Raw genomic sequence first — 22,738 nt, 5'->3', positions numbered from 1 at the left:
ACTCACTCTGCCTCACTCTCGTCTCTTTCTTTCTCAATGGCTCTATCTCTCCTCGCCTCATTTTCTCTCTCTCATTCACCTTTGCTCTGTCTCTCTTCTCTCTCTCTATCTCTCTCTCATTTCTCTCTGCCTCGCTGTGTCTCATGCTTTCTGCCTTTCTCTTCTCTGCCTCGGTCTCTCCTTCTGCCTCACTCTCAGTCCCCCTCTCTCTGCATGTATCGACTGTTGTATCCTAAAAAGTGGACCTGGTGTTGTGCCAGGTCGACACTTTCCCCCTCAGAGTGGACTAAGTGATATACAAAGTCAGCGCTTAGCTTTGGTACAGATGACAGACTTCGAGTGAAGGATGGTTCAAAACGGTCTTTATTCACAGGCCCGGGGAGAGCCTTCTGGGACCCCTCTCAGATCCGACTCCACTGATTCCCTAGCAACAATCACAGTTATACAAAAATCAAACCCCTGCCCTAGGGGCGGGGATAAAGCTTATCTGCATATACAGAGTTATAGCTAAATGGCAATTATAAACCGTGACATTTCATCTTCTTACCACCCACAAATCCCACATTTCTGTTATCGGTTGGTCCCGTCACCTCCTGTGACTGTGGGCCTCATCTTAATTGCTCTACAACCCTCCATTTGCCCATAGCCAGGTGGTTTTGCTTGTTACATGTTGTCTTAAGGTAACAGTCCTCGTTAAGGCGTGCAAAGCACAGACTTTTGGCCTCGTCTCGGGTTACCTCTGCAAAGCAAGTGCATTCTGATTAGTCCCACCATACTTTGAAGAATGGAACCCTGTTGTGATTTACAACAAATGAATTCTTCGGTGTGTTATCTCGCATATGTGTTGCCTCGCCTGGCCAAACAGACATCCTCCTCAATCTTCCCATGAGTTGTTCTGCAGTTTAATCTCTCAGCATTTGAAGTCACTTAATCATGTTTTAAAACTTACCTGGGTAAATGCAGTATACAGACCTCTATATCGTTTAACTCCGGATAGGGATTAACCCATTATCTCCACCTTGTACATTGGTGCTGCATTATACATATTCTAACATACAAACTAAGATATAATAGTAATTTGACTACTTCAGTCCCCCCTTATGGCCCATTGGTCATTTTGACCCAATACAGCCAATATGCTGCAGTTTAAGATTGTTTGCTATGAGGACCGTCGCCCTAGTGGTACCAAGCCAGGGTGTCTAGTACTCATACTTCCGCAATCCTAAACGCAGTCTTCATAATGATTCTCCTCACGCCCTACCCCTTGCTTGTTGGTGGTTAGCAACAGTGTTTCTTTCTTTCTCTTCTTCCTTCGTTATTCGTTTGGTTATGGCCTGTGCGAGGTTGTGGTTCTTTTGCCATCGGCAATATCCACAAAGTAAGAACAAAGGGATCATTAATACGGCGCCTTGTACAACTGCCAGCACGTGTGACATGATCCTGATCCAGGGGTGTATATCGACATTTAGCCCCCAATTCCAGATCTTACTGTACCAAGGAGTTTCTGCTAATGTTGTGCCAATGTCTTTTTGCTGTTGCTGTAAGTCTTCCTCTATTTTATGATAGTACTTTAAAATTTCCTTCGTCTCCTGCCGTAATTTCTTCCAACCCTCCTCTTCCTCTAACTTAGCAATTGCCTTGGGCTCTGGTATGACATAAGCTTCAACCTCTTTATTAAGTACCATACGATCAAGTGACCATGTTTTCGTTTCCTGTGGTCTTGGTGGGTGTATATATTGATGTCCTATCTGTGTAGATATCTTTGGATCAAAACAAAAGTTTGGTTGGGGAATGGGACAAATCATCTTGATATTCATATTTCTGTTCAGTTGTGGTGACAGAAAATGCCCCGTTGTTCCTTGGTGCTACCCTTGTCCGGTGTATTCCCCTTGGGTGTGCCTCAATGGTGCAATTGGTGGTTTTTGTGAATCCGCACTCGGATGTGTTTCCCTCGGTGGGGGGGCGGTGTGCATGCCCATGTCCTTCCCTTGTGGTGGCACCCGTCCATTACCACCCCCCTTAAGGTTCCATTCTTCTGTTTATTATCTTCTTCCCCTTCCCAAAGTGCCTTGGTAGGGACATCATGATATTTAACCCAACTTTCCCTTTGTATCTCTCCTATGTTAATCACGTCGTATAGGGGCTGTCCCTCTTCTGGGAGTTGTGGGATGGCCAGTACAAAGCCAATCACCTTAGTCCATGGGGCCAGACAATTGTCTGCCCGGTATACTTGTCCCATTTTACGCCCCTTACATAGGCTTTTATTTGTGTCAATCCAAGGTTCCAGACCCTCATTAGTAATCCAGTCAGGGATCTGTCCATTATTTATTTGCCTCATGTTATGCTCAGCATTTGACAATAGCCATGAGCCATACATGGCACATACTAGTTCCTTATGGTTTGGCGAGAAGCATTGTCAAGTCGATCAATAATTGTATTGATTGTTTCTGCAAGCGGGGCTACTACCTCTTCCACCCCCAACAATTGCATTATTGTTTGTTTTCCTGCCAGTGCCAGTTGCTGGCAATTTCCAGTGGTTTGTTTTAGTAACTTCTTTATTTTTGCTTGTAGTTCCTCTACTCCTTCGTTTACTCATTCTATGTCCAAGTTATTAACTGTTGCTAACCCGGCCGCATACCCTGCTCCGGCCATTTCCAATACTCCCCGTTTCTTACGTCTTTGTAAGAGAGATTTTCCCTGTGGACCCTCTAATTGTTTTACCCACAGGGAGTTCCATATTTGTTTTGTATGATTGTTACACATCGCGGAGATTGCTAGAGTACTCCTATTAATGGCAACCTTAATAATTCCATGTGTTACACTAAAGAATGTTAGAACGGATTCTTTTACCCTCAGTCTGTTTCAGTAAACACTGAGTCGAACAACTGGAGAATTCAAACGATTTATTATCCGCGGAGTCTTACTCTGATATATCGACACTGACTCCTGCAAGAGTCTGCGAATCCAACAGAGCAAGCAGTTTGTCCTACAGTGTGTTACATTATTATACTTGCATTTGAGAAGACATTAACACATCGTACAGTCTGCACCAATCCCGAGCTGTGCACTTATACAGTTAATTTGATTTCCTGGCCTGGCAGTTTGAAATAAAGAAGTCACATTTTACTGAATGGGTTACAGTTAAGTAAATATCCTGGTAATGGGTTCCTGATCACCTAAACATTATGGTAATGTGTTTGCAATCATGGTAATGCGTTTTCTGATCGCCTATTGTCTGTATAACTTCTGCACACTGACTTATATTGTTCCTAACAGCAAGGTGTGACATTTGTGGGCGCCAGCCATATTAGCAGCCAAAGATCAGTTTAGCCTTTTTATTTTACTTCTTGCTGCCTTCACAGTTTCTTGTTTCTATTTCCTTGACCTTGGTATTCTCAAGTACACCTCATCTTGTGTTTTCCTTGTTATTAAACCCCCGGGTGCCCCTTTTTCCATTGGTGGGCCAGTTAGTGGAGTGAGGGCATTTTTATGCTTGTTGCCTTTCCTTTGTAACCCTATCCCCTCCGTCCTTTCCCTGATTTCCATCTGTAATATTTGTCCTCGCCGGGATCCCTTTTTGCGTTCCGCATTATAACATCCTATCATTCCCCTTTCTTTTACCTATTTTGGGCCAATTTAGTGGATTCGAACTCTGTCCCAAATATGGGAGCCCTGTGTAATTTGGTGTAATCTCAACTGCTTTATTGAATCCGAATCATGTATCCATGAAATATCCCTTTCCTACTTGAAACTTTGGAGTTATTTGAACGTTGTCCTTAGTACATAGGCACTCTATTTTAATCCCTTCGCCCTCCGTGACCCGGACAAACAAAGTCCCGTTAGCTGTACTTTCGTATTCACAATAATCACAGTACACAGTAATATCGCATCCGTTTCCCGAAGCCGCCCCCCATTCTAATGGTGTCGTATTGTTGGTGGTCATCTTGATTCCATTCTGGATGATGATTATGTTTGAAGTCGGGTCGATACCAAAGAGCATCAGAAGTCCCATCACAGATTCAGGGCGTATATTTAACCATAAACTCCCGAGTTGCTCGCGCCTCCCACTAGACTCAGCGCTTATACTTAGCCATAGAATCCCGATGAGAGCGCGATTGATGCTCCACTTCATTTTTCTATGCATTTATCGTTCCTGTAAAGATAAATAAAGGGGGCCAGTCATCACCAGCCGATAAGAATGGCATAATTCTATCAGTTCAAACTGCTGTACGTCTGGTTCATTTCCTGGTCTGTGGCTCTGTTTCCAGATATACTTGAAGATGCAAACCACGATGTATAATATTAATATCCCGCAGAGCCCTAGCATTAATATATGTAGAAACTGCCCTTCCCATTCTTTATACCTTCTAGCATACTCCTCACTCTCCTCAAAAGGCACCATCTCTGGCTTACTCATTGTTTTTGTCATATATTTTTAACTGAGTCCAGTGCTCCCATCTTCCTTTACCTGTTCCGGACTCATCTATACAAGCGCATGTGTCACTGTTCATTAATACTTCGTAAGGCCCTGACCATCTGGGTGCCAGCCCTGGTTTGGCTGGTAGTATTTTTGCCATCACCTTGCTACCGACAGCTGGGACCTCCTTCTGGTCGTCCTGTGCATCCTGTTCTAGATCCCGTATAATCTGTTGCTCTGGCCTCATGTCTGAGAGCGTGTAATTGCGTACACAATTGTTTAATAAATCTCCTAATTCTATCCTTCGGGGGCCCTACGTCCTCACCCCCGGTAGCGACTCCTTCCGGCAGTGTCATTGCTCGTCCGGTCATTAGTTCGAAAGGTGTCAGCCCCGTGGTTCTATTCAGAGTTGCTCTAAGTCTCATCAGTATACTCGGGAGTAACTCTGCCCATCCCTTCCCCGTGTCTTCTACTGCTTTAGCTAAGGATAATTTCAAAGTCCGGTTCATCCTTTCCACCATCCCTGAACTCTGAGGGTGGTATGGTATGTGGAACCTTTGTCTGATACCTAATAATGCACATGTTTCCTTTATAACCTTCCCTGTAAAGTGTGTTCCCTGGTCTGAATCAATTTGCAGCGGGATCCCCCATCGTGGTACAACCTCCTCTGCCATTATTCGTGCTACGGTTGTTGCTGTGCAATCTCTAGTGGCGAAAGCTTCAACCCATCTAGTAAATTGATCTATTATTACCAAACAGTACATTTTCCCCTTTGATTTCGGTAGAGGTCCAGTAAAGTCTATCTGCAACTTCTCCCATGGGCCTCTTGGTCTCGGCTGATGTCCCCACTTTACCTTGACAGGTTTCCCTATGTCATACTGCGCACATATGGGGCAGTGTCTACAGAATCTGTCCACAGCTTGTTTCATTCCGGGCCACCACCAGCATCGCTGGAGGTTGTTTAACATATTGGATATACCTGTGTGTTGCCTACCATGGTACATTTTCATTAATTCCTGTTGTATACAGCCTGGTGCACATATCTGCTGCTCTTTCCTCCATATTCCCCCCCGCCCTTTCTCCTTGTCCCCCTCGTTCCCATAGCTGTTTCTCCTCTTGGGATACTTCCTTATGTAATTTGGATATATCTATATCTTCTGGCAATGCAGTTACAGCAGCTATGTCTATCTGTGTTTCTGGTTCTGTGGTGCTCTTGTTTGCTGCTGCAATCTGTTGCTCTACCACTTTTCTGGCTGCAAGGTCGGCGGCTCTGTTTCCCCTTTCTGTGGGGGAGTTCCCCCTCTGGTGGGCTTTTACCTTCACTACAGCTGTTTCAGTGGGTAACCCTGAGGCAGCTACCAATTCCTTTACTAATTCCTCATGCTGTATGGGTTTGCCACCTGAGGCAATATACCCCCTTCTACTCCAAGCTGCCATATAATCATGTACCGACTATCGGTATAGATATTCACCCATTTCCCTGCTGCCAATTTTAATGCTTCTGTCAATGCTGTTAGCTCGGCAACCTGTGCTGAACTACTCCCTGGTAATCTTCCTTCCCTCTGGACGGTGCCATCTCCGGTCACCACGGCCCAACCTGTTCGTGGTGTTACATAAGAACATAAGAAATAGGAGCAGGAGTAGGCCAGTCGGCCCCTCGAGCCTGCTCCACAATTAGTAAGATCATGGCTGATCTGATCCTAACCTCAAATCTTCTATCACTCTCCATCCACCCGAACCCATGCGATCTCCCGGGAGAGGCGAAAAACCAGATAAAAAACCCAATGGCCAATTTGGGAGAAAAAATCTGGGAAATTCCTCTCCGACCCATCTAGGCGATCGATACTTGTCCAGGAGATCACTCTGTCCCTATATTTTCTACAGTACTTACCTTCTGTAAAGGCGATCTCCACTCCAGCCAGGAACAGGAATAAAACCATCTCCTGAAATCTAACACAGAATTAGAACACAAGAAGTAGGAGCAGAACCAGGCTACACGGCCCCTGGGCCCGTTCCACTACCCACAGGGCCATGACCATTTCGAACCCAGACTCCTGTCCAATTTCCTGCCCGCTCCCCGTAACCCTTAATTCCCTTTACTGCTAGGAAACTATCTATTTCTGTTTTAAATTTATTTAATGATGCAGCTTCCACAGCTTTCTGGGGCAGCAAATTCCACAAACCTACCACCCTCTTGAGTGAAGAAGTTTCTCTTCATCTCAGTTTTGAGAGAGCAGCCCCTTATTCTAAGATCATGCCCCCTAGTTCTAGTTTCACCCATCATTGGGAACATCCTCACCGCATCCACCCGATCAAGCCCCTTCACAATCTTATGTTTCAATAAGATCGCCTCTCATTCTTCTGAACTCCAATGAGTAGAGTCCCAATCTACTCGACCTCTCCTCATATGACCACCCCCTCATCCCCGGGATTAACCGAGTGAACCTTCTTTGTACTGACTCGAGAGCAAGTATGTCTTTTCTTAAGTATGGACACCAAAACTGTATGCAGTATTCCAGGTGTGGTCTCACCAATACCTTGTATAACTGCAGCAATACCTCCCTGTTTTTATATTCTATCCCCCTAGCAATAAAGGCCAACATTCCATTGGCCTTCTTGATCACTTGCTGCACCTGCATACTAACACTTTGAGTTTCGTGCACCAGGACCCCCAGATCCCTTTGTACTGCAGTACTTTCCAGTTTCTTGCCATTAAGATAATAACGTGCTCTATGATTTTTCCTGCCAAAGTGCATAACCTCACACTTTCCAGTATTGTATTCCATCTGCCAAATCTCTGCCCACTTACTTAGCCTTTCTACGTCACTTTGCAGGTTTTTTATGTCCTCCTCGCTCACTACTTTCCCTCCCATCTTTGTATCATCTGCAAACTTTGATATGTTACACTCGGTCCCCTCCTCCAAATCGTTAATATCGATTGTAAAGAGTTGGGGACCCAGCACTGACCCCCTGTGGAACACCACTAGTTACTGATTGCCAGTCTGAGAAGGAACCATTTATCCCAACTCTTTGCTTTCTGTCAGAGAGCCAATCTTCCACCCATGCCAGAATATTACCCCCAATCCTGTGATTTTTTTATCTTGAGCAATAATCTTTTGTGTGGCACCTTGTCAAATGCCTTTTGGAAGTCTAAATACACTACGTCCACTGGTTCTCCTTTATCCATCCTGTATGTTACTTCCTCAAAGAACTCAAGCAAATTTGTCAAACATGACTTCCCCTTCATGAAATCATGCTGAGTTTGTCCTATTAAATTATGTTTATCCAAATGTCCTGTTACTGCCTCCTTAATAATGGACTCTAACATTTTACCAACCACAGCTGTTCGGCTAACAGGTCTATAGTTTCCAGCCTTCTGCCTACTACCCTTTTTAAATAAGGGTGTTACATTAGCAGTTTTCCAATCTGCCGGGACCTTTGCTGAGTCCAGGGAGTTTTGGAAAATTATTACCAATGCATCCACAATCCCTACTGCCACTTCCCTCAAGACCCTAGGATGTAAGCCATCAGGTCCAGGGGATTTATCCGGCTTGAGTCCCATTATTTTACCAAGTACCACTTCCTTAGTGATTTTAATCGTATTTAGCTCCTCTCCCCCTAGAGCCCCCTGTTTGTCCAGTGTTGGGATATTCTTAGTGTCCTCTACCGTGAACACTGATACAAAATATTTGTTCAGCATTTTTGCCATCTCCATGTTTCCTACCATTAATTTCCCGGTCTCATCCTCGAAGGGACCAACATTTACTTTAGCCACCCTTTTTCTTTTTATATAACTATAGAAACTTTTGCTATCTGTTTTTATATTTTTTGCTAATTTACTTTCATAATCTATCTTCCCTTTCTTAATCAATCTTTTAGTTATTTTTTGCTGTCTTTTAAAGACTTCCCAATCTTCTATCCTCCCACTTGATTTGGCTACCTTATATGCCCTTGTTTTTAGTCGGGTACTATCCTTAATTACTTTACTTAGTCACGGATGGCTATCTTTTCTTTTACACCCTTTTTTCCTCAGTGGCATATATTTTTTTTGGAAGTTGTAAAATAACTCCTTAAATGTACACCACTGATCATGTACCGTCTTACCCTTTAATCTATTTTCCCAGTCCACTCTAATCAATTCCGCTCTCATACCTTCATAGTCTCCTTTATTCAAGCTTAGCACGCTTGTTTCAGATCCAACCTTCTCACCATCTACTTGAATATGGAATTCAACCATGTTATGGTCACTCATTCCAAGGCAACCCTTTACTAGGACATTTTTAATTAATCCTGTCTCATTACACAGGACCAGATCTAAGGTTGCTTGCTCCCTGGTCGTTTCAGTTACATACTGCTCAAGAAACCCATCCCTAATACTCTCAATGAACTCACCCTCAAGGCTGCTCTGTCCAATTTGATTTGTCCAGTTAATATGATAGTTAAAATCCCCCATAATTATAGCTGTTCCCTTATTACAAGCCTCAACTATTTCCTGATTAATACTCCGTCCAACAGAGTTGCAACTGTTCGGAGGCCTATAGTCTACGCCCAATAGTGTTTTTTTCCCCTTATTATTCCTTATCTCCACCCAAACTGTTTCACTATCCTGCTCCTTTGACCCAATATCATTTCTCTATTATAGTGATTCCTTCCTTTATTAACATAGCCACCCCACCTCCCCTCCCTTCCTGATTGTTAAATAACCTGGTATGTTTAATTCCCAGTCATGGTCACCCTGCAGCCATGTTTCTGTAATGGCCACAAGATCATACCCATATGTAGTTATTTGTGCCGTTAACTCATTCATTTTGTTACGAATGCTACGTGCATTCAGATAAAGAACTTTCAAATATATTTTGTGACACTTAGTTCCTGTTTTTTCCCCTTTTACTACTTTACCTTTTACTCCATACCTTCTGTCCCTTCCTGACACGTTCTATTTTTTAATTTCCCCACTGCTGCCTAAATCTATGACCTTCTCCGTTGTCATTTCTGTTATTTCCTCTCTAGAAACCTCCCCCCCCACTAATTAGGTTAATGCCCTCTCTACAGCCCTAGTTATATGATTCACCAGGACTGTAGTCCCAGCACTGGCCAAGTGGAGTCCGTCCCAACGGAACAGCTCCCTCCTGTCCCAGTACTGGTGCCAGTGTCCCGAGAAGCAAAACCCATTTCTCCCACACCAGTCTTTGAGCCACGCATTTAACTCTTTAATTTTATTTATCCTAGCCAAATTCGCTCGTGGCTCAGGTAATAATCCAGAAATTATTATACTTGAGGTTCTGTTTTTTAATTTGACCCCTAGCTGCTCATACTCCTTTAACAGAACCTTCTTCCTTGTCCTATCTACGTCGTTTGTACCAACATGGACCACGACAACTGGATCCTCCCCCTCCAAGTTTCTTTCCAGTCCAGAAGAGATGTCCTTAACCCTGGCACCGGGCAGGCAACACAGCCTTCGGGACTCCCGCTCTTGACTGCAGAGAACCCTATCTATCCCCCTAATGATACTATCCCCTACCACTACAACATTTCTTTTTACTCCCTCCACTTGAATGGCCCCCTGTACCACGGTGCTGTGGCCAGGTTGCTCATCCTCCCTGCAGTCCCCGCTCCCGCCCTCGCAGGGAGTAAGAACCTGGATCCTGCTTGACAAGAGCAAGGGCTGCGGCTCCTTCAACACTACATCCTGGATCCCTGTACCTTCCTCACTCGTAGTCACACCGTCCTGTCCCTGACCACCTGAACAGTGTTCCTCTCCCTCCATTCCCATCATAACTGTGGGGTTCTGGCTCATATCTCTAACTATCTGTATGGATTTATCTTTTGGTAACAGGACAGCCTCCCAAGCAGCCTTCTGGCCGTTTGAGACGGTTTTTAATCGTCCGGTGTTTAACAATTCCACTAGGGTGTGTTGTGTATGTAACACAATATCCCCTGCCATTACTACAGGTTCACTCACTTTGACTGCCCACCGTGCACAATCAATCGCGGCAACGCATCATGGCATACTGGCTACTATCGGGGATATTCGTGTCGAATAGTAGGCTACAGGTCTCATGTAATCCCCATGCTTTTGTGCTACCACTGCACTGTAATGTCCCCTGTGATTGTGGCAGAAGATCTGATATGGCCTCCCCATATCGGGTAATCCTAAGGCTGGTGCGGCAATCAGTGCCTGTTTTAATTTAGTGAAGGCTTCCGCCAGTAACACTGCCCATTCAATGGGTTCGTTTGCAACTTTTCCCCCTTTGGTCAATTCATACAGAGGTGCAGCTAGTTGTGAGAATCCTTCAATAAAATTTCTGCTATAATTAAATAGTCCCATTACTTGTCGAACTCCACTTATATTCACAGGTTTAGGCATATCGTTTATAGCCCACTTTCGATCCTCTGGCATGGCTCTCTTGCCCATGCTGATGTTATACTCCAGAAAGGCTACCTCTGATTTCCCTACTTGAGCTTTGGTGGGGTTTACTTTAAAGCCTGCATCCCGAAGAGCTTTCAGAATTTTAGACAAGGCTTTAACATGCCCCTGAGTGCTTGTGGAAGCTATCAGTAGATCGTCGACATACTGCAACACAGTGCTGCTGTCCTCCTCTAATTCTACTTCCTCCAGGGCCTTGGCCATGTGTCGGTGGAATATAGCTGGACTATTATGGAACCCTTGAGGGACCCTCGTCCAAGTATATTGTTTCCCATCTAGTGTGAAAGCAAATTTCTCTTGCGATTCTTTGTCCAATGGTATGGACCAGAATCCGTTCGCAATGTCTAATACTGTAAAAAAATTGTGTGTTCAGGCTTTAGTCCATTAAAAGTTGTACCAGGGCTTGCTACTATCGGGTATTCCTTTGGGGTCACCTTATTTAGTTCTATATAATCTATTGTCAGTTGAAATGATGCATCAGGTTTCCTTACTGGCCATATCGGGGAATTAGTTTCAGATATAGTTTCTCGTAAGATTCCCTGTTTGGTTAATTCCAACACTCTGTCCCTTCTGCTGCTTTGGCTTCCTCCTTTAAAGGATATTGTTGATGTGGGCGATGCATTGCATTAGTCCTGGTATTTTCACCGGGGGAGTTTGGACTAAACCACAATCTTGTTTGTGTTGCCCACACCCCAATATACTCTCTGCATGGGATTGCCCACGGTCCCTTCTTATCCCATTCTGGGTCTATAACTTTAATTGCCGCTACCCGATCTGCTGTGTTTCCCGGGGCTGCCTGTTTGTTTGACTTATAATCTGGTGGGCAGTACACTTCATTCGCTTTAGGGTCGACTAAAGCTCCTACTTCTCACAGTATGTCTATCTCTAGGATTGTTCCTTCAGTATTCTCGCATACCCACAACCGTGTTGGTATTATTATACATCCAATTTCTAGTAAAACTGTTTTGCTCTTATAAGCCCTGATTTTCCGTCCACCGATTCCTGTTACATTAATGGAAAGTTTCGTTCGGGGCAAGGGTAAGTCTATCAATGAGATTGTGGCTCCTGTGTCTATTAACATTTTGCACTGCCAGCCCCCTACCAATGCGTTAACAAACATCCTTGGATCCCCCTCCCCATTCTCCCTGAGGGCCGCTACCTTTCATTTAATATTCAACTTCTTCGTTATGTTTCTCATTTGCCTCGTAGTGCATACATCGCCTTCTCCCCCGTCCTCTGAATCATACCCATGTCGCCTCTCACTTCGGGTATTTTTCCAGTTACTATATTCCCTAAGCTCCCTTTCTTCCCTAAGCTCCCTTTCTTCCCTATCCCTTTGTCGCGGTCTATCCCTATCTGTGTCTCTATCTCTTTCCTCCTGTTCCTCTCTTTTTTTTCCCCCTCATCCATCTTTTAAAATCCTCTCTTTCCCCCGTCTCCTCCTGGCTGTCCACTTTGGGGTCACCCCCCTTTGGTTTGGTCCCTGATTTTCCCTTCCTCCCCCTTCCAGCAGTCTATTCTCTTATGTCCTGGCTTGTTACAATTATAGCAAATTAGTTTTGTATCCGATGCTGATCTGGCAGCCCTTCTCTGCTTCTGTTTGCATTCTTTAATGAAATGTCCCTCCTCTCCGCAAGTATAACAGTTCGCTATCCCCACTGTTTCCTCCTGTTCCCCGAACTCCCCTGCGGCAGCTATCTTAACCTTTTGCATGTTATCCGCTTCTGTCGCCCACCTAATTAAGTCTTCATAGTTGTTCATTGTAACAACTCCTAATCGTATGGCTGCCTGATGTGCGGGACCCAGTCCGGCTTTAAATGACTGCAGGAAACATTGGTTCTCTGTGGTGGGGTTTCGGATGCCGGAACGTCCCACAAACCTTTCCCATTTCCGTTTACTATAGTCTATGGCAGATTCCCCCTTCTCCTGAGTTATATTGGTTATGGCTGCCCAATTTACCGGGGCCTGTCCCATAACCTCTTCTACTGCTCGCTTGAATAACTCGTAGTTTTGGTCTGACTGTTGCGGGGTGAGATTACACTCCAGGTACCAAGTTCCGTCCCTGAAATTCACAGGCAATTGATCCCAACGATCATCCGAAACTTTTGCTCGCACCAACTGGTTTACACCTTTATTGTGTAAACTATGACTCATCCTCAATTCCCTCATCTTTTGCCAAAATGGGTAGTTATTCCCCCGATGTTGCAGCTGGGGTAATTTATCCACCAGCATTTGTTTCTCTGGGTTTGAAGGGCTGGTAGGTAGTTTGAATTATCTGGGGTCTTGCCGGAACTGCAGGGACCGCTGGAATTTCCGGGTTGTCTCCTACCACAGGGATCATGGTGGTACTGGGAATCTCTGGGTGTCCTGGGCTTACTTCAGTTTTTACCGGGGCCACTTTTACCGTGCAGTCCACCGGATTATAGGGTGGTGGGAAATTATTTTCTTCGGGCCAAGGCAGTGGCTCCAGCCAGTCCCTTTCCTTACCATCTCCTGCTGTTTTCTCTCCTAACCCACCCCCATCTATATTACCTTTTCCCAGTAGGTTTGGGTATAGGGATGTACTGCTGGAACTGGCTGCCGCCACCAGGTGTCCCCCTCCTCCTGGTTTGGGAGTTGTAACTTCTTTCTCTTCCCTTTTTCTTTCTGTTTCAACTCATTACATAGTTTCTGGTAACAAGCCAAAACTACCATTCCCCCTTTCCCCTCTTTGTCTTTGGATTGTCCTCTCCACCAAGCTCTTTGGCTCTCTGTACTATCTTCGGGATCCCATCCTTTCTTTTTCATATTTTCGCTAAGTGTTCGATTCTTGTCTGCTAAATAGCGGGTGACGGAGCCGGGATCTCCCCAAGGGGACGGTCCCTTCTCCTGTATATCTGCATTCCCTTTAGGCATTCTATATAGCTTCCGACTTACTTCTCAATGGTTCTTATATTACCCTGTCACTCACTCTCACACACACACACTTATTTTGCGCAGACAAACTCGTCACGGGGTCACGATCCTGTGGTGTTTCGTTCCCTACACCTACTTGGTCCTGGCCGTCACGTGGGACTACGTTCTCTTAATTCGGGCTCAGGCTAGGCGTTTAGGATAGACAACCACCCTTGTCCGTGTTGGTCACCCCGTGACTCCCAAGGATCCACTATTCGTAGGAGTTACCGCCCACTTAACCACCTCTTTACCCTAGAGACCTTGCCGTCTTAACGGCTCTGAGGATTCGGTGTGCTGCCTCCCGGCTTCCTTGTAGGTCTTTATAGCCCACTTATCTGCCTCTTTATCCTAGAGACCTTGCCGTCTTAACGGCTCTGAGGATTCGCCGTCTCCCGGCTCACCAGACCGCACCCCCTTTCTCGAGTCTGTCTCTGCCAACTTTAGTTCTTTTAATCACAGCCTTACCAGATCTCACAGTACGTTCTGAGCTTTCTAATTTATGGGTGGTAATTTAAAACGTACTCACCCTTCTTAGCTCGTCGTTCCTGTGGACCGGTCAGAGTCTGTGATCCTGTTCGTGACGCCAATTGTTGTATCCTGAAAAGTGGACCTGGTGTTGTGCCAGGTCGACACTTAACCCTTTCCCCTCAGAGCGGACTAAGTGATATACAAAGTCGACGCTTAGCTTTGGTACAGATGACAGACTTCGAGTGAAGGATGGTTCAAAACGGTCTTTATTCACAGGCCTGGGGAGAACCTTCTGAGACCCCTCTCCGATCCAACTCCACCGATTCCCTAGCAACAATCACAATTATACTAAAATCAAACCCCCCTCCCTAGGGGCGGGGATAAAGCTTATCAGCATATACAGAGTTATAGCTAAATGGCAATTATAAACCGTGACATTTCATCTTGCTGCCCACAAATCCCACATTTCTGTTATCGGTTGGTCCCGTCATCTCCTGCGACTGTGGGGCCTCATCTTAATTGCTCTACAACCATCCATTTGCCCGTAGCCAGGTGGTTTTGCTTGTTACATGTTGTCTTAAGATAACAGTCCTCGTTAAGGCGTGCAAAGCACAGACTTTGGCCTCGTCTCGGGTTACCTCTGCAAAGCAAGCACACTCTGATTAGTCCCACCATACTTTGAAGAATGGAACCCTGTTGTGATTTATAACAAATGAATTTTTAGGGGCGTTATCTCGCATATGTGTTGTCTCGCCTGGCCAAACAGACATCCTCCTCAATCTTCCCATGAGTTGTTCTGCAGTTTAATCTCTCAGCATTTGAAGTCACTTAATTATGTTTTAAAACTTAGCTGGGTAAATGCAATAGACAGTCCTCTATATCGTTTAACTCAGGGTAGGGATTAACCCATTATCACCACCTTGTACATTGGTGCTGCATTATACATATTCTAACATACAAACTAAGGTACTGCCTGCCACTCGGGAAAAAGACCCATTTATTCGAACACTTTGCTTTCTGTCTGCCAACCAGTTCTCTATCCAAGTCAATACCTTGCCCCCAATCCCATGTGCCTTAACTTTACACGCTAATCTCTTATGCAGGACCTTATCGAAAGCCTTCTGAAAGTCCAAATACACCACATCCACTGGTTCTTCCTTATCTATTTTACCAGTTACATCCTCAAAAAATTCCAGTAGATTAGTGAAGCACGATTTACCTTTTGTAAATCAATGTTGACTTTTTCAGATCCTGTCACTGTTTTCCAAGTACAAGAGCGCTTGTTTTCCAAGTGCTCTGCTATTACATCATTTATAATGGACTCTAGCATTTCCTCCACTACCGATGTCAGGCTTACTGGTCTGTAATTCCCCATATTCTCTCTAGCACCTTTTTTGAATAGTGGGGTAACATTAGCCACCCTCTATTCCATGGGTACTGTTCCAGATTCCATTGAATGTTGGAAGATGATCAGCAATGCATCTATTATTTCTGGGGCCACTTCCTTAAGTACCCTAGGATGTAGATTATCAGGCCCTGGGGATTTATCGGCCTTCAATCCCATCAATTTCCCTAACACCATTTCCCTACAAATACTGATTTCTTTCAGTTCCTCCCTTTCATCAGACCCTATGTTCCCTGACATCTCTGGGAGGTTATTTGTGTCCTCCTTTGTGAAGACAGAACCAAAATATGTATTTAATTGGTCTGCTATTTCTTTGTTCCCCATTATTAATTCCCCTGATTCTGATTGCATGGGACCTACGCTTGACTTCACCAATCTTTTTCTCTTCACATATACTTTTACAGTCAGTTTTTATGTTCCTTGCAAGCTTACTCTCGTATTCTATTTTCCCCCTTCTTAATTAATCCCTTTGTTGACTCCTAAACTGTTCCCAATCCTCAGGTTTACTGCTTTTTCAGGCCAATTTATATGTCCTCTCCTTGGATCTTATGCTATCCCTAATTTCCCTTGTTAGCCATGGTTGAGTCACCTTTTTTGTTTTATTTTTATGCCAAACTGGGATGAACAAATTCTGTAGTTCACCCATGCGGTCTTTGAATGTTTGCCATTGCCTATCCACTGTCAACCCTTTGAATGACATTCCCCAATCAATCCTACCCAACTCGCGCCTCAGACCTTCGTAGTTTCCTTTATTTAAATTCAGGACCCTAGTCTCTGAGACAGAATTCTTCATTAAGATGGAGAATGAAGTAGTTATCATATTATGATCGCTCCGACCCAAGGGGCCTCGTACAACAAGATTGCTAAGTAATCCTTTCTCGTTACATAATACCCAGTCTAAGATGGCCTGAGCTCTGGTTGGCTCCTCGACATATTGGTCCAGGAAACCATCCCGTAAACACTCCAGGAATTCCTCCTCCACAGTATTGTTACTAATTTGGTTAGCCCAATCTAGATGTTGGTTAAAGTCACCCATGATGACTGCTGTGCCCTTATTGCACGCTTCTCTAATTTCCCTAACTTTTCTGCCCCATGGTATTTCTCAGTTCTACCCATACAGATTCCACATCATCAGAGCAAATATCCTTCCTTACAATTGTGTTAACCCCTTCTTTAACCAGCAATGCTACCCCACCTCCCTTTCCTTTTTGCCTGTCTTTCCTGATTATTGAATACCCCTGGATGTTGAGTTCCCAGCATTGGCCACCCTGGAGCCATGTTTTTGTAATCCCAATCAAATCATATTTGTTTACCTCTGTTTGCACAGCTAATTCATCCACCTTATTATGAAACACACTCACTGACAGACTGAGTACATCATAATCCACCGCCAGAGAGACACTGTGAACTGTAAAACACTTCTACTGACCTCAGGAATATTAACACGCTGACAGAGACCCCAGGTTAATATTATCACACTCACTGCGACACTCTGTCCTTATGTTTATACTGCCAAATGCTGACAGTAATCAATAACACACTCCCACAGACCCTTGGCTCATATTTGCAATGAGAGGGAGCGAAAACCTCGTACATATTAACACAGACCCGGTATAAATATTAACTGAATCACAGAATGCCTGGCATAAAATAAAACATTACCAAAGACAGTCTTTGTGCAATAACATTCTGCTACAAATCCACAATAAATATTAACACACGTTTAGAGACACATTGTTCATAGTGACACTGTCATGGATTTCCTGTGGGAAAATCTTGTTCACTCTCTCTACTTTCCCCTCATTCTCTCTCACTTATTCTATTTGCAGTATGTACTGGAGCTGACACTGAGACACACACGGGCTATACAGTGCCAGACGGGTGTGAAGCGTTCCCTTTTACCTGCTGTGTGCTGTACATGTACTGGAGCTGACACTGAGACACACATGGGCTATACAGTGCCAGACAGGAGTGAAGTGTTCCCTTTTACCCGCTGTGTGCTGTACATGTACAGGAGCTGACACTGAGACACACACGGGCTATACAGAGCCAGATGGGAGTGAAGTGTTCCCTTTTACCCGCTGTGTGCTGTACATGTACTGGAGCTGACACTGAGACACACACGGGCTATATAGTACCAGATAGGAGTGAATTGTTCCTTTTACAAGCTGTGTACTGTATATCACAGAGTCTTAGAGTCCATTGGCACAGAAGGAGGCCATTCGGCCCATCGAGTCCATGCCGACTCGTAGAGCAATCCAGTCAGTCCAATTGCCCCACTCTATCCCTGCAGCCCTGCAAGTTTATTTCCCTCAAGTGCCTATCCAACCTCCCTTTGAAAACATTGAGTGTCTCCGCTTCCACCACTTCCGTCGGCAGTGAATTCCAGTTCATCACCACTCACTGTGTAAAAAGATTTTTCCTCACATTCCCCCCTGTATCAAAACCTTAAATCTGTGTCCCCCTAGTCCTTGTACCATCAACCAGTGGGAACAGCCTTTCCCCGTCTAGCCTTTCCAAACCCGTCATAATCTTGTACACCTTGTACATCTCTATCAAATCACCCCTCATCCTCCTTTGCTCCAATGAAAACAAATCCAGATTCTCCAACGTGCCCTTGTAGCTAAGATCCCCCATCCCCGGAACCATTCTGGTAAATCTCCTCTGCACCCTCTCAAGGGCCTTCGCATCCTTCCTAAAGTCTGGTGACCAGAATTGGACGCAATACTCCAGTTGTGGCCTAACCAGCGCTTTATAAAGTTTCAGCATTACTTCTCTACTTTTGTACTCAATACCTCTATTTATGGAGCCCAAGACCCCATATGCTTTGTTAACCACTCTCTCAATATGTCCTGCCACTTCAGGGACCTCTGCACATTAACTCTCATGTCCCGCTGTCCCTGAATATTCTTTAAAACTGTGCCATTAAGTGTATATTGCCTCTCCCTGTTCCTTCTGCCAAAATGCATCACCTCACACTTCTCTGTATTAAATACTGTCTGCCACTTGTCTGCCCGTTCCTTTCGCCTTCTATTTCCTGTTGCAGTCGATTGGTATCATCATCACCGTTTGCCACACCCCCAAGATTGGTGTCATCGGCAAATTTAGAAATTCTACTTTGTATTCCAATATCCAGGTCATTTATATATTTGAAAAAAAAGCAGTGGCCCCAGCACTGAGCCTCCATTTTGTTAACCAGCCTTCTATGTGGTACTTTGCCAATCGGCTTCTGAAAATCCATGTAGACAACATCCATTGTATTCCCTTCATCAATACTCTGTTACTTCATCAAAAAATTCAATTAGATTAGTCAAAAACGATCTGCCTTTTACAAATCCATGTTGGCTCTCCTTAATTAGCTTTAACCTCTCAAAGTGCCCGTTAATTTTTTCCTTTATTGTTGTTTCTAAAACTTTACCCAACGCTGCTGTTAAACTGACCTACCTGTAGTTACTAGGATTGTCCTTGCACCCTTTCTTGAACAATGGTGTCACATTCAGACTTGGGCTGACAAGTGGCAAGTAACATTCGCACCACACAAGTGCCAGGCAATGACCATCTCCCACAAGCGAGACTCTAACCACCTCCCCTTGACATTTAATGGCATTACCATCGCTGAATCCCCCACTATCCACATCCTGGGGGTTACCATTGATCAGAAACTGAACTGGACCAGCCATATAAATACTGTGGCTACAAGAGCAGGCCAGAGGCTGGGAATTCTGCGGCGTGTCTCACCTCCTGACTCCCCAAAGCCTTTCCACCATCTACAAGGCATAAGTCAGGAGTGTGATGGAATACTCTCCACTTGCCTGGATGAGTGCAGCTCCAACAACACTCAAGAAGCTCGACACCATTCAGGATAAAGCAGCCTGCTTGATTGGCACTCCATCCACCACCTTCAACATTCACTCCCTCCACCACCGGCACACTGTGGCTGCAGTGTGTACCATCTGCAAGATGCACTGCAGCAACTCGCCAAAGCTCCTTCAACAGCACCTTCCAAACCCACGACCTCTACCACTTATAAGGACAAGGGCAGCTGACGCATGGGAACATCACCACCTACAAGTTCCCCTCCAAGCCACACACCATCCTGACTTGGACCTGTATCGCCGTTCCTTCACTGTCGCTGGGCCAAAATCCTGGAACTCCATTCCTAACCGAATTGTGGGTGTACCTACACCATATGGACTGCAGCAGTTCAAGAAGGCAGCTCACCACCATCTTCTCGAGGATAATTAGGGATGGGCACTAAATGCAGGCCTAGCCAGCGACGCCCACACCCCATCAATGAATAAAACATTTTTTTTTTGCCACTTTCTAATCCTCAGGCACCTCCCCTGCATCTAGGGAAGATTGGAAAATTATGGCAAGCCCTTCCGTTATCTGCTCCCCAATTCCCTTCACAACCTGGGATGTGTTGTATCCGTGTGTTAATGGAGACACGGAATGCAGGAGTTGGTTTCACAGGGGTTTACTGAACAAAGTCTGGAGGTGAACTAACAGATACAAGACACTATGCAGGCTTATATAGCCCGAGTGGCCATTACCGGCATTACAGTACACGGGGGCTCTTAAAGGCACATACACCACAATTCCTCCCCTTTTAGACAACCAGCACAGAACATTTTAGGTAATCATTAATTAACATGTTACAAGAACAATAATCTACACATTTGCTGCAGTTAATCAATTATAAGTCAGTCTCTCTGGAGGCTTCCTGACTCGGTCCGGATAACGCCTCGGTGGTGTAGTAGTTTCTGGTGGTGTAGTAGGTTCTTTTGGCAAGGTCGATTCGGCTTGAATGCCAGTGTCGGGTTCATCTGGTTCCAGTATCACTGGATCGGAGGTAGATACTATGGGTATCTCTGCTTCATCATTAGGCGTATAGAGTTGTGGTGTAGGTTGTCCCTTTTCGGATGACTATGATCTGGTCAGCATGGCGCCTTATTATGCTTTCTCCAATGTCCACGGTATACATCAGCGGTCCTAGTCGTGTGCAAATAGTTCCAGGCTGCCATTTCTCGGTATGGTAGTCCCGGGCCAAAACTTGTTGACCTATCTGGAAGGTTCTAGTTGGCCTTTCATTCATGCCTTGAAATTGACAGTTATCCACGTCCCTTCTGATGTTTGGCTTGATCAAATCCAGCCGGCATCTTAGGCTTCTATTGAAGAACATCATGGTGGGAGTTTGGTTTGTAACCACATGTGTTGCATTCCTGTACGCAAACAAGAAGTTATCTACCTTATGCTGTAGATTTATGTCTTCATTACCCATGGCCTTTATGGCCTTCTTGAAAGTCTGGACAAACCTTTCAGCCAATCCATTGGTGGCGGGATGGTATGGGGCGGACGTGTAGTGCTTAACCCCATTGTTTTTTTTAAGAACTTCCTGAATTCTTCGGACACAAATTGCGGTCCATTATCAGAACAGATTTGTTCAGGCAGCCCATTCCTGGCAAATATGGTCCTTAATATTGTGATGGTTTTTTCCGTGGTGGTGGAGGACATCTTTATTACCCCCGGCCACTTGGAGTGTGCATCAACCGCGATTAAGAACATTGAGTCCATAAATGGACCAGCAAAGTCGATATGTACCCTTTGCCATGGAGATGAGGGCCACTCCCATGGATGTAGAGGGGCTTGTGGTGGGGCGTTTTGGACCTTCTGGCATCCTAGGCAGCTCTTGGTCATTTCTTCGATGTCTCCATCGATACCTGGCCACCACACAAACGCTCTAGCTAGGTTCTTCATTTTCACTCCACCCAGATGCCCCTCGTGAAGCTCTTTTAGCACTTTATCCTGGAGTTTGGGCGGAATCACCACTCTGGATCCACACATCAAGGTTCCTCGGCACACTGACAGCTGTTCTCTTCTTTGCGAGAATGCTGGCAACAGTGGTTCGCCATGTGCTGGCCATCCCTTCACCGTTAAATCGTAGACTCGTGAGAGAGTCGGGTCATTTCTCGTTTCCTTTTCAATGGCAGAATTTGTTACTGGTAGACATTCCACTATGGTTGAGTGGAACATCTCCACTGGGTCCACTGTAGGTGCCTCTTCTACCGTTGGCAACGGTAGGCACGATAAACCGTCAGCATTCCCATGCTGTTTTGATCCTTTGTATTCTATGTCATATTGGTGTGCCCCTAGGAAAAGGGACCACCTCTGTAGCCTTTGCACTGTCATAATGGGAACACCCTTTTTAGGGTTAAATATGGAGACGAGGGGTTGATGGTCAGTCAACAAGGTAAATTTTTGTCCGTGTAGGTAATGGTTGAATTTCTTAACTCCCCATACCAGGCTGAGTGCTTCCCTGTCGATCTGGGCATAGTTACGCTCAGCTGAGTTCAATGAGCGTGACGCAAAAGCTATCGGCCGCTCCGAGCCATCAGGGAATCTATGTGATAATACCGCTCCTACGCCGTAAGGGGATGCATCGCACGCCAGTCTGATTGGCAGTGATGGGTTGTAATGAGCCAAAACTTCCTTGGACGTGATCAGGCCTTTGCATTTATGGAAGGCACGTTTACAGTCTTCGCTCCATTTCCAAATTACTCCCGTTTGTAGCAGTGCGTTAAGAGGGTGCAGAACAGTTGACAAGTTCGGTAAAAATTTATGATAGTAATTTATCAATCCCAGGAACGACCTTAATTGTGAAACATTTTCAGGTGCTGGGGCTTTTATGACCGCTTCAATTTTTTCAGGTGACTTATGCAACCCTTCCTCGTTAATTATGTGGCCACAATATGATATTTGTTTCTGGAAAAATTCACACTTGGGGCGATTTGCTCGTAGGCCCCCGTTCTCTCAGCCTAGTGAGCACCTGCTCCAAATTGGCAAGGTGCTCATTGTCGTTTTCTCCTGTTACAAGGATGTCGTCTAGGTAGCATTGAGTCCCTGAAATCCCTTGGAGGACTTGCTCCATAGCTCTTTGCCAGATAGCTGGAGCTGATGCTACTTCGAAAACCAGTCGATTGTACTGGTACAGGCCTTTGTGTGTATTAATCGTGAGATACTTTTTTGAGGCCTCCTCAACCTCCATCTGTAGATATGCCTGTGCCAAGTCAATTTTGGTGAAACATTT

General features: G+C 45.0%; 1 long non-coding RNA gene across 3 annotated transcripts in view; it reads left to right on the top strand.

Moving 5' to 3' along the window:
• LOC147095305 (uncharacterized) overlaps nt 1-22,738 on the top strand; it is an 81,991-nt gene that overhangs the window by 12,385 nt on the left and 46,868 nt on the right. The gene's annotated exons all lie outside the window — the stretch shown is intronic.

This window comes from Somniosus microcephalus, unplaced genomic scaffold (assembly GCF_052327205.1).
Source record: "Somniosus microcephalus isolate GS21.2 unplaced genomic scaffold, FLI_Smic_1.0 unresolved_chr1, whole genome shotgun sequence".
Taxonomy (NCBI): Eukaryota; Metazoa; Chordata; class Chondrichthyes; order Squaliformes; family Somniosidae; genus Somniosus; species Somniosus microcephalus.
This window is presented reverse-complemented; position numbering and strand designations above follow the sequence as displayed.